We start from the raw sequence: 13,306 nt of genomic DNA on the forward strand, positions 1-13,306 counted from the left end.
TGGCCTCCAGCGGGGCTGCAGTGGCAGTGCCACCCCGTCCCAGGTGCCACCAAACCCCGCTGGCAGCCGGCCCAGCAGGGACAGCACAAACCCCGTTCCCATGGGATCATCCCTGCTGGAGAAGGGTGGGATCTGAGGGACTGGGGGGCTGCCCACCGAGGCAGAGGCACCGCGGGTGATTTTGGGGTGCGGGGAGGGAGGCACCGGGGCTTTCGGATGCCTCAGGGGCGAGGCTGAGAGCAGGACACGCACCCTTCACCGGGGAAACTGAGGCACGGAGCCGGCCCAGCGGGAATTAGAGGCGGTGGCCCCGCGTGTCCCGTCCCTGCTCCAGAGATCTCCCGAGCTTTTGTTGGGTGGTTGTTTTTTTTGGGAAAGGGGGGGGTGGGATGCGTGCTCCCGTGCACGCGCGCACCCGCCCGCAGCCAGCCGCCCCATTTCCCGATGGCGTTCGAGTGTTGCCACCACGTAATTAGCCGTAATTGCTCTTTAATGAGGCAGCAGTCCTGCGGCGGGCCCGCGCTCCAAAGCGCTTCCCCTGCCCCGGGCCGGGCCCCTGGGGTGACACCCGTGGGTGTCGCGGGGGCTGCGCTGGCTCCTGGCGCCTCTCCCGAGGAGATTTTGGGATATCAGGAGACAGGGGCGGTTTGGTGGCACTGGGGACACCGGCGGTGGCGTGTGCCAGCCTGGCAGCGGGCCCCGGCTGCTCTGGGTGCTGGCACCACCCGCGTCCTTCGGGGCGCTCTGTGGACATCCTCGGCCTCGGCCTCGCTTGTCCCCGGTGGCGGTGCCGTCCCTCTGGCGGTGCCACCCTGCTGTGGTGTCACCACTCTGGCAGTGTCACCCCTCTGCCAGTGTCACACCCCTCTGGCAGTGTCACCCCCTTGGCAGTGTCACACCCCTGGCAGTGTCACACTCCTCTGCCAGTGTCACCCTACCCTGCTGTGGCATTGTCACTCCTCTGTGGCAGTGTCACCCCTCTAGCAGTGTCACCCCCTTGGCATTGTCACTCTCCTGGCAGTGTCACCTCGGTGTGGCAGTGTCACCCCCTGGCAGTGTCACACACCTCTGGCCGTGTCGCTCCTCTGCCAGTGTCACCCCACTGTGGCAATGTCACCCCACTGTGGCAATGTCACCCCTATGTGGTAGTGTCACCCCTCTAGCAGTGTCACCCCACTCTGGCAGTGTCATCCTGCTGTGGCAGTGTCACCCCTCTGCCAGTGTCACCTCGGTGTGGCAATGTCACCTCCTGTCAGTGTCACACCCCTCTGCCAGTGTCACCCCACTGTGGCAATGTCACCCCACTGTGGCAATGTCACCCCTATGTGGCAGTGTCACCCCTCTAGCAGTGTCACCCCACTCTGGCAGTGTCACCTCGGTGTGGCAGTTTCACCCCCTGGCAGTGTCACACCCCTCTGTCCGTGTCACTCCTCTGCCAGTGTCACCCCTCTGGCAGTGTCCCTACTCTGTGGCAGTGTCACCCCAGTGTGCCAGTGTCACCCCTCTAGCAGTGTCACCCTGCTGCCAGTGTCACCCCCCTCTGCCAGTGTCACCCCTCTGGCACCGTCCCCTTTCCCCTGTCCCCCTGCCCCATTCCCGCCCTTCCCCAGAGCAAAAGTCACCCCCTGCCAGTCCAGCGATGTCACCAGCGGGTCCCCGTTCCTGTCCCCTGGTGCCAACCCTCCCCCGCCCCAGCGGAGCTTCGGCCGCCGGTGCTGGCGGCCAAACGCCACCCGAGGGGGCGGCCTGGCCTTTCCTCCCCTTGAATTCTCCTGCAGCACCCCCAGGCTGGCTCCACCGGGGGTCCCCACGCGCGGGGGGTCCCGGGGGGACATCCCGGGAACGCCACCCAAGGTGCCAGCCCGCCCCAGCGGGAAGGGGACGGGCGGCGGGGCTTGGCGCAGCTTTTGGGGTGACCCCTGGGTCCGATCCCCCCTCCCCGGGCCGGGTTCCCCTCCTCTTTCCCGGGGAGCCCTCGGGGGATGCTCAGCCTGTGGTGGCCTCAGTGAGGAGGAGGAGGAGGAGGAGGAGGAGGAGAAGGAGGAGGAGGAGGAGGAAGGCTCAGGTGTGTGCCAGCCCCAGGTGAGGTCCGCGTGTCCCCCGCTCGCTGCCGCGGGTTTGTTTTCCCCGGCTCTCCTTTCAGCTCGGCTGAGCAGCGATGATTTGCAATTCCAGTTTTTGCGGCTCACCTAACGCGGCCGGGCTGGGCGTGCCCCCCCGGTGCTCTCAGGGGAACCCTGACACATTATTTGCTCTGCTTTGTGATTTATTTGTTATTCGCTCGGGCTGTTTCGGTCGGGTTTTGTTTTCTTTTTATTCTCTTTAATTTAATTTTCCCCCTCTTTCCCCCGAATCAACGCTTTGCCCGATAAGGAAACAACGAGCGGAGGGGAACGGGATGGAAGTTTCAAAGCCAGAGGCTGATGGGGGAGATGTTTTGGGGGTGCTGAACCCCTCAGCCTTGGGGCGCAGGGCTGGAGGAAGGCTTGCTGATAGCGCCGAGGCTGCCGCGGCCTTATCTCACTCCCGGCCTTATCAGCAGACATGCTTGTGCTCCAGATAAGCGGGACCTTGGGTTCAGGCTCGGGTTGCTGGAGCAGAGGAGGGGGGGATGCTCCGTGTCCCGCTGCTGGGGCGGGGTGAGAGGTGTTGGAAGGGCTGAACCCCCCAATTTTGGGATCCCCCCAAAATCTCAGTGCGGCAGGGAGGTGTTGGAAGGGCTGAACCCCCCAATTTTGGGATCCCCCCAAAATCTCAGTGCAGCAGGGAGGTGTTGGAGGGGCTGAACCCCCCCAATTTTGGGATCTCCCCAAAAGCTCAGTGTGGCAGGGAGGTGTTGGAAGGGCTGAACCCCCCAGTTTTGGGATCCCCCAAAAGCTCAGTGTGACAGGGAGGTGTTGGTTTGGCTGAACCCCCCCGTTTTGGGGTCCCCCCAAAAGCTCAGTGTGGGGTTGGGGTCACAGAGCGGGTGAGTGGAGGCTGCGCCTTTCCTTGCGTGGATGGGGCAGGAACTGAGGCTGGGAAAGGCGTGGGGGGTTTGGCTCCGTCCCTTCTTCTCTTAAAACAAAACAAAAATGAAGAAAAAAATTCCTTTTTGTGGCCAGTTTGATGATTCTGAATTCAAAACACCCAAGGAGAGGCTCCCAATTTCTCCTCCATCTCCCCCAAATTTCTCTCTGTGCTGGCAGGAGCTCCAGACGGGGCTGGAGGTTCTCTGCTCCGTCCCCAGCAATTTTGGGGTTGCTGGAAGGTGATTTTGGCTGTTGTGGGAGCTGCAGAGGTGGGATTTCCATACCTGGGGCGTGGCAGGTGCTGTCCCCAGGGGCCAAAATCCCCGGGGTGGCCCTGGAGAGGAAATCGCTGCCCGAGCCTCATCCCCGTCCATCCAGCCTCTCCAAATCTGCTTTTCCAAAATGCCTTTGGTGGATGCTGAGGCTCAGGGCGCTGCACCCACCTCTCCTGGGGAGCGTCCCCGCGCCCTGGCGTGTCCCTGGGGGCTCTGGGGACAGCTGGTGGCCCTGTCCAGCCATCCGGGGACGGACAGCAGAGGGTGGCTCAGGAGCTGCAGCTCTTCCTGCCGGGATCGGGATCGGAGCTCGGAAAGCAGCAGGTGGCTGCTGCTCGTAAACATCCCGGGATTGCTGCTGCGCCCCAGGGCCGCTTGTGCAACCGGGGCGGGGAGCTGGCTCCGAGCTCCGCGGGGCTCCCCGCACCCCGGCTGGAGAATTCCAGGCTGGATCCAGCTTTGGGAGCGCAGGGAATATGAGCTGCCCCTTCCCAAAATTCCGTTCCCCTGCACAGAGTTGTCACAGATGGAGATGTCCCCACAGAGAGCCTTCACCCGCCGCTGGCAGAGCGCTCCTGGCATTCCCTTTTCCCATGGATCCCTTCCTCCTAGTCCTAGTGGCTCTCACGGTGTCCTCTCACAGCCAGTGACGCTTTTTCCTGAGGTCTCCACACGCTGCGAGGTGTGGACTTCGTTACCCCCACCAACCTGATTTGCCCCCTACAAACCCCCTCTCCTTGGGGTTCCTATCTCGGGGTCCTTCCCCCTACAAACCCCCTCTCCTTGGGGTTCCCATCTCAGGGTCCTTCCCCCTACAAACCCCCTCTCCTTGGGGTTCCCATCTTGGGGTCCTTCCCCCTACAAACCCCCTCTCCTTGGGGTTTCTAGCTCGGGTCTGAATTCCCTGGACAGCAAATCCACCCTTTGATTTGTTTCCAGGGAATCACGCCCCTCCCAGGTGGAGTTTGATCCCCCAGTCCCCTCCCACGAACCCCCCTTTTGGGTTCCTATTCCAGAGGGGACTTCCCCTTACAAACCCCCTTTTTGGGGTTCTTGGCTCAGGGGGGAGCGCTCTGGGTAAGATCAACCCCACCTCGCGAGCTTCTTTTGGGGGGACGGAAGCCCGTGTGAGTAAAGTCAGGTGCTCCCTACAAATCCCCTGATGTGGTCTCTAAATCGGGAGTCTGGTGGTCCCTGGGGGTCCCTGGGGGTCCCTGGGGGTTCCTGGGGGTTCCCTTACTCCACCTCAGTCGCTTCCCTCCGTTCGCGACCGGCCCCCTCATGGGAGTCAGGAAACGCGGTACTGGGAGGAACTCATTCTCTTCGGGAGATGTGTGAGCTGCCCCTCTCTCACTCACACTCACACTCACACTCACACTCACACTCACACTCACACTCACACTCACACTCACACACTCATGCTCACAGTCACACACTCACACTCACACACTCATGCTCACGCTCACACGCTCACGCTCATGCTTGTGCTCAGACTCACTCACGCTCACCTCACACTCATTCACGCTCCTGCTCATGCTCACACACTCACACTCACGCTCTCACTCACTCTCACTCACACTCACTCACACTCTCACACTCACAATCACTCTCATTCACACTCACACTCTTACACTCACACTCACTCTCACACTCTCACTCTCGCTCACAATCATTCTCACACTCATACACTCTCACTCACACTCACACTCTCACTCTCACACTCACACTCACTCTCACACTCACTCTCACACTCTCACTCTCACTCACAATCATTCTCACTCACACTCATACTCATACTCACACTCTCACACTCTAACTCACACTCTCACTCACACTCTAACTCTCACTCTCACTCACACACACTCACTCTCACTCACACCCTCTCTCACTGTCACACTCTCATTCACACTCTCACACACTCTCACACTCACACACTCACTCTCACACTCACACTCACTCTAACACTCACACTCACACTCACTTCGCACCCCCTTCACCTCAAACCCCACCCACGACACCTCCCTGTGTGCCCTGGCCTCGTTCCCTCTCAGGGGTTCCCCCTGTTCGTGTTCCCATCCCTTCACCGGTCCTTGGCCATGCTCATCCTCCCCTTCCACGGTCCCAGCGTAAATAAAACCCTGTCCTACCCCTGGACCACTTTCAGGTGTGATTATCCTGGATAATCCCGGGATGATCCCCATGTCCCTGAGCAGGACACGGCGCCTGGCCCCGCTCGCCCCATGGGCTGGAGCAGCTCCCAGCCCAGCCTCGCCCATGGTATGTGACCGTCCCAGTTTGGGGCTGAAGAATTGGGAAAAACAGGGCAGGGTTTTGTCCTCGGGAGGGTTTTGTCCTGCTGCAGGAAGGGCGGGATGTCCTTCCACACAAGGAAGTCCAGTGGTGGCACAAAGGAGTCCAGTGGTGGCACACGGAAGTCCATAGGTGGCACGGTGTGGCCGGTCCTGGCCATCAGCCACCGCATCCCCAGCGAGCCGAGGGTCCCCCCAGGGTGGGGCAGGCTCTGCCCTTGTCCCCCGTGGTGTCACCGCTGGGGAAGGGGACATTTTCCATGGCCGCAGGTGTCCCATCAGCTGAGCCCCTCCCACCTGTTTGTTTTGAGGCGGAACCCCGCGTTATTTTCTTCTCCCACCCGGTTATTCCCCCAAGCCCGGGAGGACGCGGGTCCCGTCCCCTTCCCAAAACACAAACCCCGCTCGCAGCGCCCGGAGCGCTCCGTGGAGCTCCTGAAGCACCACCCCAAACCAGCGAGAGGCTCCACCTGGGGCTGGCACCAGCCCGGGGGAGGGCAGGACTGGCGACAAGGGGCTCGGGTAGCGTGGCTGTCGCTGTCGCTGTCGCTGTCGCAGCGCCTGGCGTGGCCGGGAGCAGCGGGAGTGGCGTGAGAGGCAGCGCAGCCGGGGGTGTGCGTGGTGTTTATATAGGAAGGAGCCAAGCTACAGGTTCAGATTTCAGCCCTCGCTTATCAGCCGGGCTGTTCCCGCCGCGCTCGGACGTGGCGGCTCCCGGAGGCCACCGAGGCTTTTCCTGTCCCTTCCCCGTCAGCCCGGGGCTCCTCGCCTCGGCTCTGCCCCTCCGCCCTCCCCGCGGCAGCACCTGGAGCAGGTAACTGGGGCGGCCGCGGGTGCTCCGTCCTCACTTCCCGGCCGTGCTGGGGTTAAAAACGGCACGGAGGGAGACTCCGAGGGATGGAGGTGCTGGAGGGGTTTGAGCTGCTCCGGGGGAGCCAAAGGCCGGGTTTGGAGCAGCTCGCGGGGAGGGGACGCAGCCCCGGGGGTCACACGGGGAGAGGCTTTTCCAGCACGGGCAGGTGGCGCGGCGGGCACGGCCGCGCTCTGCCAGGGGTTAATTCCGGAACTCCAGGGAAGGTGTGGCAGCTGGAGGAGGCTGGCAGGGCTGGTGCCTGCACAGGGCTCCACTTCCAGCCGGGATGTGGGAGAGGATCCTGCCCGGCTCGGGGGATCCTGCCCGGCTGGAGGGATCCTGCCCGGCTCATGGGGATCCTGCCCGGCTCAGGGGGATCCTGCCCGGCTCAGGGGGATCCTGCCCGGCTGGAGGGATCCTGCCCGGCTGGAGGGGCTCCCCCTCTCCCACAGGCCATCCCTGAAGCTTGGGGGAGCAGCCCTGAGGGAGCCGGCTGGGATTCTCCTGGAGATTCCAGCTAAAATCTCCTGCAAGTGCTGCTTCAAATCACCTGGGAGAGACCCCACTGTGTCTCCTGCTTCGCTCTCTTTAAAGGGATGTTTTAGGAAAGACTCTTTTAGAGTGACCCTGCCCTGTGGGTTCTGTCACACTTCCCAGTGTTTTCCTGGAGCCTGGAAAAGCCCCTTCCTCCCCCAAATCCCAGTGTCAGGTGCCCCAGCCCCTGTTAAGCAGCACGGTGTGGGTGTGCTGGTGTTTCCCTGGCCAGTGTGGGATGTGGGATTGCTGTGGTGGATCATTCCCGGCCTGCTGTGGGATTTGGGATTGCTGTGCTGGGTTATTCCTGCCCTGCTGTGGGATTTGGGATTGCTGTGCTGGGTTATCCCTGCCCTGCTGTGGGATTTGGGATTGCTGTGCTGGGTTATCCCTGCCTGCTGTGGGATTTGGGATTGCTGTGGTGGGATTTCCCTGCCCCGCTGTGGGATTTGGGATTGCTGTGGTGGGATTTCCCTGCCCTGCTGTGGGATGTGGGATGGCTGAGGTTTCCATCCCGTGGCTCCAAGCCATCCATGGGATGCCCGGGAGCTGGGAATGAACTCTCCAGCACTGGCAGGGGGTGGGTTTGGAGCTGAGCTCGTCCCGGCTCCATCCTGCTCCGTCTGTCCTTGAGCTCGCTCCGTCCTGCTGGCACAGGAAATGATGAGAGGGGAAAAGGCATGGATGGCTTTTCCCTCCTTTCCTAAGGTTTGGGATCGCATTCCCTCAATTCCCGGTGGCTCCTGGGTCAGACGGGGCTGGGGCGTTCCCAATCACATGGAACAACATCCCTGACACAAACCCACGGAAAACAGGAGCCACGGAGCCACAGGCACCCACAGGAGAGATCCCACAACTCCGCGGAGCCCGGCTTCTCTTCCCACGCGCTTTATCCCAGCTGTGCCCTCTGGAAATGCGGGATGAGCCTCGGGCTCTTCCCAGGGCCGAGCAAACCAGTTCCAGTGCCAAACCCTACTCCAGTTCCCTGGTCCCGGCTCCTGTGACACCCTTGCAGGGATCTGTGACACCCTTGGAGGGATCCTGTGACATTTTTGGAGGGATCCTGTGACATTTTTTGAAGGATCCTGTGGGCATCCCTGGAGGTGATCCTGTGACACCCTTGGAGGGATCCTGTGACATTTTTGGAGGGATCTTGTGACACCCTTGGAGGGATCCTGTGACATTTTTGGAGGAGCTCTGTGAGCATTCCAAAGGGGAATCCCCTGTCCATCCCAAGGGGCTGATCCCGAGCAGCTCCGCCGCCGCCAAAGGCTCCGCCGAGGGCTCTCTCCAGGCTGGGACTGGCCCGGCTCCAGCCCGGCTCAGCCATCCCGTCCTTCCAGCTTCCCTCCCCGGATCCCGAGGCTGCTCCTCCCCGCGGGGCGGAGGGAGAGCCGGGCCCGCGTTTATTTCTGGGGGAGAAGGAAGGGGGGAGCTGGCACCGGGCTCCTGCGCAAATTTCTGGGAAGCGGCGGCCTGGAACAGTCCCGATTTCCAGCTGGAAGCGTCCCACGGTGACTAAACTCCATTCAGGGCGAGAACTCGCCCTGCAAAGCCCAACCCGCCCGTGGCGCTGCGGAGGTGGCGCTGGAAGGGGGACAAGTGACACGGCCAGGGCTGTTTGGTGACACAGAGGTGTGTCCTGTCCCCGCGCCGCCCGGGAGACTCCCAGGGTTTGGTTGGGTGTGTGCGGGGGTGGGTTCGGCTCCTTCTGTTTTTCCCCCAGCAGATTCCTGGCTTTTCCCTGGCAGCTGCTCCCAGGGGCTGCTCCGGGCTTGGGGCGCTAATGAGGACGCGGTTGGGAAGCCGGGAATGAGCTGTGATTCACCGGGAAAGCCGTTCCCGGCCTTCCCAGGCTCAGCAGGGTGCGGTGGGCTGGAGGAGGTGACAACAAATCAGGGTTGTCGCATCCCAAGACAGCGAGGGAAAGGTTGTGATTCCCCTCGGGATGTCCCAAGGGATGGCACCGCTTTAGAGCCAGAGGAAATCCTGGCAAAGATTCTGAACCTGATCCTGGGATTTGGGGAGCCCCGAGTGTTTTTTTTAGATCTTTTTGCTGAAGACAAACCTGATTTTTAGGGGACCTTTTGTTCTTTTGTGCGGGGGGATTTGTGAGGTGGGCACGTGCCCATTTTTTGGAGGGGCTTGGGCATCCATGAGTGCCAGGTTTGGTTCCACGGTGGCTCTTCCCAGGCACTCGGGAATGCTTTTGGCCTCTCCGCACATTTCCTGGCACCCACACCAGGCCGCTCCCGGGGCCGCGGGATGTGCCACAGAGAGATTTGGGGCCGGAGAGCCACCGCGGCCAGCCCGGAGCCGGCGCTGATCCCGTCCTTGGGAGCTGCCGGGCGCAGAGCCCTTGCGCAACCCGTGCGCGGTTGTGTCACCGCCGGTGACAGGCTGTTCCCAGCCCCGGCAGGGTGCGGGATCAGATCTAAAAAAGGAGAGTTTCCCCATTCACACCCAGCCCGACGCGAGGGACGTGTGGCACCGCACCAGCGAGGCAACTGGGACGCTTGGGGAGGTGACAAGCTGCCCACGGTGACAAGTTTGCTGTGTCACCAGAGCGGAGCCGCTCCTGCCCTGCCATCCCGGCCTTGGGAAACACGCCTGGGATCCATAAATCTCCTGGCAGCGCCTGGATCGTGCCGCTGGCACCTTCCCAGCCTCCCGCTCCGGCAGGTGTGGGGCTCCGCGGGGCCGGCTATGCCAGGAATGTGCCGAATGTGTCGGGGCTTGACTGCGGGAGGTCGGGGCGCAGGGTTGGGATGAATCACTGCGGGCCTGGCAGCGCTGCAGCTCCCGGGCTGGGGCAGAGCCAGCGCTGCCCAACCCCCGGATCCAGAGCTTCCGAGCACCGCCGGGAAATTGGGATCCCGTGGAGGCAGCAGGGATGTGGAAGCTGCCGCTGTCCGTGCTCGTCTCACAGCCCTGACACGCCGCGTTTGTGGCTTTTTGGAGAGTGGGAGATCCAGCAGCGGAAAATTGGGGAATTTATCCAAAAAACACCCAAAGGCTCCATGGGGAGTGGCACAACCTGATGGAGCCCAGGCTGGGGCTCACCCTGCGCCCCATCCTGGTGGGCTGGAGTGGGAATAGCAGCTCCTGGATCTGCAGGGCCTCAGGAATCACTGCTGGGAGCAGGGGGATGCTTCATTTCACCCCCCTGCACCCCCTGAGTGCTCCCAACTCGGGATGTTGGCAAGGAATTTGTGGCTTTACATCCCGGGTAGGCGTGGGGAGTGGGAATTCCCAAATCTGTGCTCATTCCAGGGCATCTCACGGACACGGGGAGCCAAACCGAACCCCACATCTGCAGGGCCTTATCGGCTGCTGTGCCTGGCTCGCTGCCCTGGGCGGTTTTGGGGCCGTTTGGTGGGATTTGAGCGTGATTGAAACCATCCCGCGGCCGGCCTGGCTGCAGCCCGGGGGTGGTGCCGTGCAGATGTTTGTCCAAGGCTCTTTGTGATCATTCCAGCCCGGACGCCCCCGGCGCTGCAGCTGGGGCTGGACAAGGGCGAAATTCCCGGGGTGGCCGAGTCGGGAAGCGGGAGCTGGGCGGTGCTGTGAGTACTTCCAGAGCCAGGGGACAGGGGACAGGGGACAGGGGACAGGCATGGCGCCCCTCTGTTTGTGGGGACAAGCTTTGGGAACCTGGGATGCTCCTGGGAGCTGGCGGCGCCTGGGCTTGGCGACAAGAGCGCAGGGTCCCCAGGTGCCACCGCGCCGCGGGTGACAGCGCAGGCAGCCGGCGATGGCGCAGCCCGAGGTTAATCATTCAACCCCTCGGCAGGTTGGGTAACGCCGCCAGCAGCGCGGCGGGGGGCGGGGGAGGCGACAGGGACATCTGTCCACCCGCCTGGCAGGGCTCAGGCACAGGGACAGCGCTCCCGCTCCTCCTCCTCCTCCTGCAGCCCCTCTCCATGCGGATGTGGGTGCTGGTCCCGATGGATCCCGTGGGGACCCCCGGCATTGGGGTGTGGGGGGGACAGGGACACTGTGACAGCAGCGTGTGGCGGCTGGGCGGGAGCCGGGCTGGCCCCCGGCACCGCTGAGGGAGCCAAGAACCGCAGCTGGGTTGTAAACACGGCGGGATAAAGTTACAGCCATCGATGTTCCTTGGAAAAGCTGCGGGGAAAAAAGAGGGAGAGGGAGCTCCGAGAGCGCCGAGCTGCGATCCTGGGCTGGGGGGAGCAGCCCCGGCCCCCCTGCGCCGCTCCTGGCGGGGCTCAGCCCCTCGGCACCAGCCAGATTTCAGCAGCTCCCGCCGGGATGGGACAATTCGGGCAGCTCGGGGACACAGGGAGGGGGACACGCGGCCAGGACACTGCAGGAGCGGCTGCGGCTCCGAGCGGGTGCGGAGCCCCTTGGGAACCCTTCTGCCAGCCCGGCCGGGTGTCCTGCGGGGACTTTGCCGGGTCACGGTGCCATTAAAGGCGCTTTCAGCGGGGCCAAGGGATGGCTCCTCGCTCCGCCCGGAGCCGAGGGGGTTAAGCTGGTGGCAGCTGCGGCGGCTGTTAATGATTGATACCAAGGACGGTCTCCATGGGCTTGGAAGGGAAATCATCCGCCCCGGCCGGCTGCGGGAGAGCCACCGGCTCGGCGAGAGGCGCGGCAGACGGAGGGGACGCGCGGTGACACCGGTGAGTGTGTACGCGTGTGTTTGTGTGTGTGTGCAGCGCTGTCACACGGCCTGGACGTGTCACACGGAACCTGGACATGTCACACACAGCCTGGATGTGACACACGGAACCTGGATGTGTCACACGGCCTGGACGTGTCACACGGAACCTGGATGTGTCACACGGAGCCTGGACATGTCACACACAGCCTGGATGTGTCACACGGAGCCTGGACATGTCACACACAGCCTGAACGTGTCACACAACCTGGACGTGTCACACAGCCTGGATGTGTAACACAGAGCCTGGACATGTCACACAGAGCCTGGACATGTCACACAACCTGGACGTGTCACACACAACCTGGACGTGTCACACAGCCTGGACGTGTCACACACAGCCTGGACGTGTCACACACAACCTGGACGTGTCACATACAGCCTGGACGTGTCACACACAGCCTGGACATGTCACACGGAGACTGGACGTGTCACACGGAGCCTGGACGTGTCACACAGCCTGGGTGTGTCACACAGAGCCGGACATGTCACACAGCCAGGCTGTGGCACACACAGCCAGCCCATGGCACTCGTGGGCCATTGTCTGCCACCAGTGCCACCGCGAGCAGCCGGTGCCCCGAGGGTGGTGACGAGCAGGGCTGGCAGGAGCCCCACGGCCCCATGGGGACCTGGGTGTGATTATCGAGTGCCACAGCTCGGGGCAGGTGCTGGGGATTTGTCCCAGCAGGATTTTCCCAGCGCCGCTGCCGTAATCCCCTGACCTGACCTGGCTGGGGAGGGGTTGGGGCCGCGCTCCTTTGATGCCAGGGATTGCTGGGGACAGGCATTCCAGCCTTGGAAGTGGCTTCCTAAAGAGCTCAGGGAGAGTTCAAACCCTCCAGGGGCGAGTCCAGCTGGAGGCTTGGGGGTTGCATTGAGAATGGTAGCCCTGGGCTGGCAATGGTGGCCCTGGGCTGGAGATGGTGGCCCTGGGCTGGAATGGTGGCCCTGGGAGCCCGGTGATCCCATACACAAGGCACCGGGGCTCTGCTCCCACGAGGGGACAATGGAGTGACACCAGCGCTGCCAGGACATGGACTGTCACCTGCTCTGTCCCGATGCAGAGCTGTCACCCATCCCAAATGTCCCCCCATAGGGTCAGGATGTCCCCGATGTCCAAGTCCCGGCAGCAGCAGCAGCAGCAGCAGCAGCAGCAGCGCGTTTTGGCCGGCAGCCCCCATGGGCCGAGCCTGGGACCGAGCCGGGGTTTCCAGGGAGATAAAACACAAACTCCCGGTGCTTTTTTTGTGCTTTTTGTGCTTCTCCCCGACCCCAGCTGGCGCGGCAGCGGGGGACTCGCCCTCCCCGCCACCGCCGGCCGCGCTGGCTGCCAGCAGCCGCTTTGTTCTCTGGAAATCCCCGGCCTTCCGCAGCTCCCGGCCGTCCATCCCACCGGGAGCTTCTCCCGCTGTCCCTCCCCGCGTCCCCCAAAGCCGGGATGTCCCCGTGTGACGCTGCTGGTGTGGCTCGTGGGCCGTGGGTGCGTGGGAGCTGCCGGCCGCCCTTCCCGAGGATTTTGTCCGGCTTGGCAGGGCCGGCTCCGCAGCCCGGCTGCTTCCCAAAGGATCCAGCTCAGCCTTCGCCTCCGCCTTCTCTCCCTGCACGGCTCCCACGGGAATCACAGGGATGATGGGGAGCTGGTG

At 63.0% G+C, this 13,306-nt stretch overlaps 1 protein-coding gene across 11 annotated transcripts in view; it reads left to right on the forward strand.

The window, feature by feature from the left end:
- PLEKHA6 (pleckstrin homology domain containing A6) overlaps positions 1-13,306 on the forward strand; it is a 150,689-nt gene that overhangs the window by 113,214 nt on the left and 24,169 nt on the right. For 2 of the 11 annotated variants that reach the window (XM_015650615.3, XM_015650620.3), the window contains exon 1: positions 6,227-6,409. The exons of 1 other annotated variant lie outside the window; for it this stretch is intronic. The gene's annotated coding sequence lies outside the window, so the exon portion shown is untranslated. Of the gene's footprint in view, positions 1-6,223; positions 6,410-10,480; positions 10,549-11,309; positions 11,626-13,306 lie in introns of those variants that run through there. 8 more of the 11 variants (XM_015650617.3, XM_015650625.3, XM_015650616.3 and 5 more) reach the window with 7 other exon arrangements.

Source organism: Parus major, chromosome 26 (genome assembly GCF_001522545.3).
Source record: "Parus major isolate Abel chromosome 26, Parus_major1.1, whole genome shotgun sequence".
NCBI lineage: Eukaryota > Metazoa > Chordata > Aves > Passeriformes > Paridae > Parus > Parus major.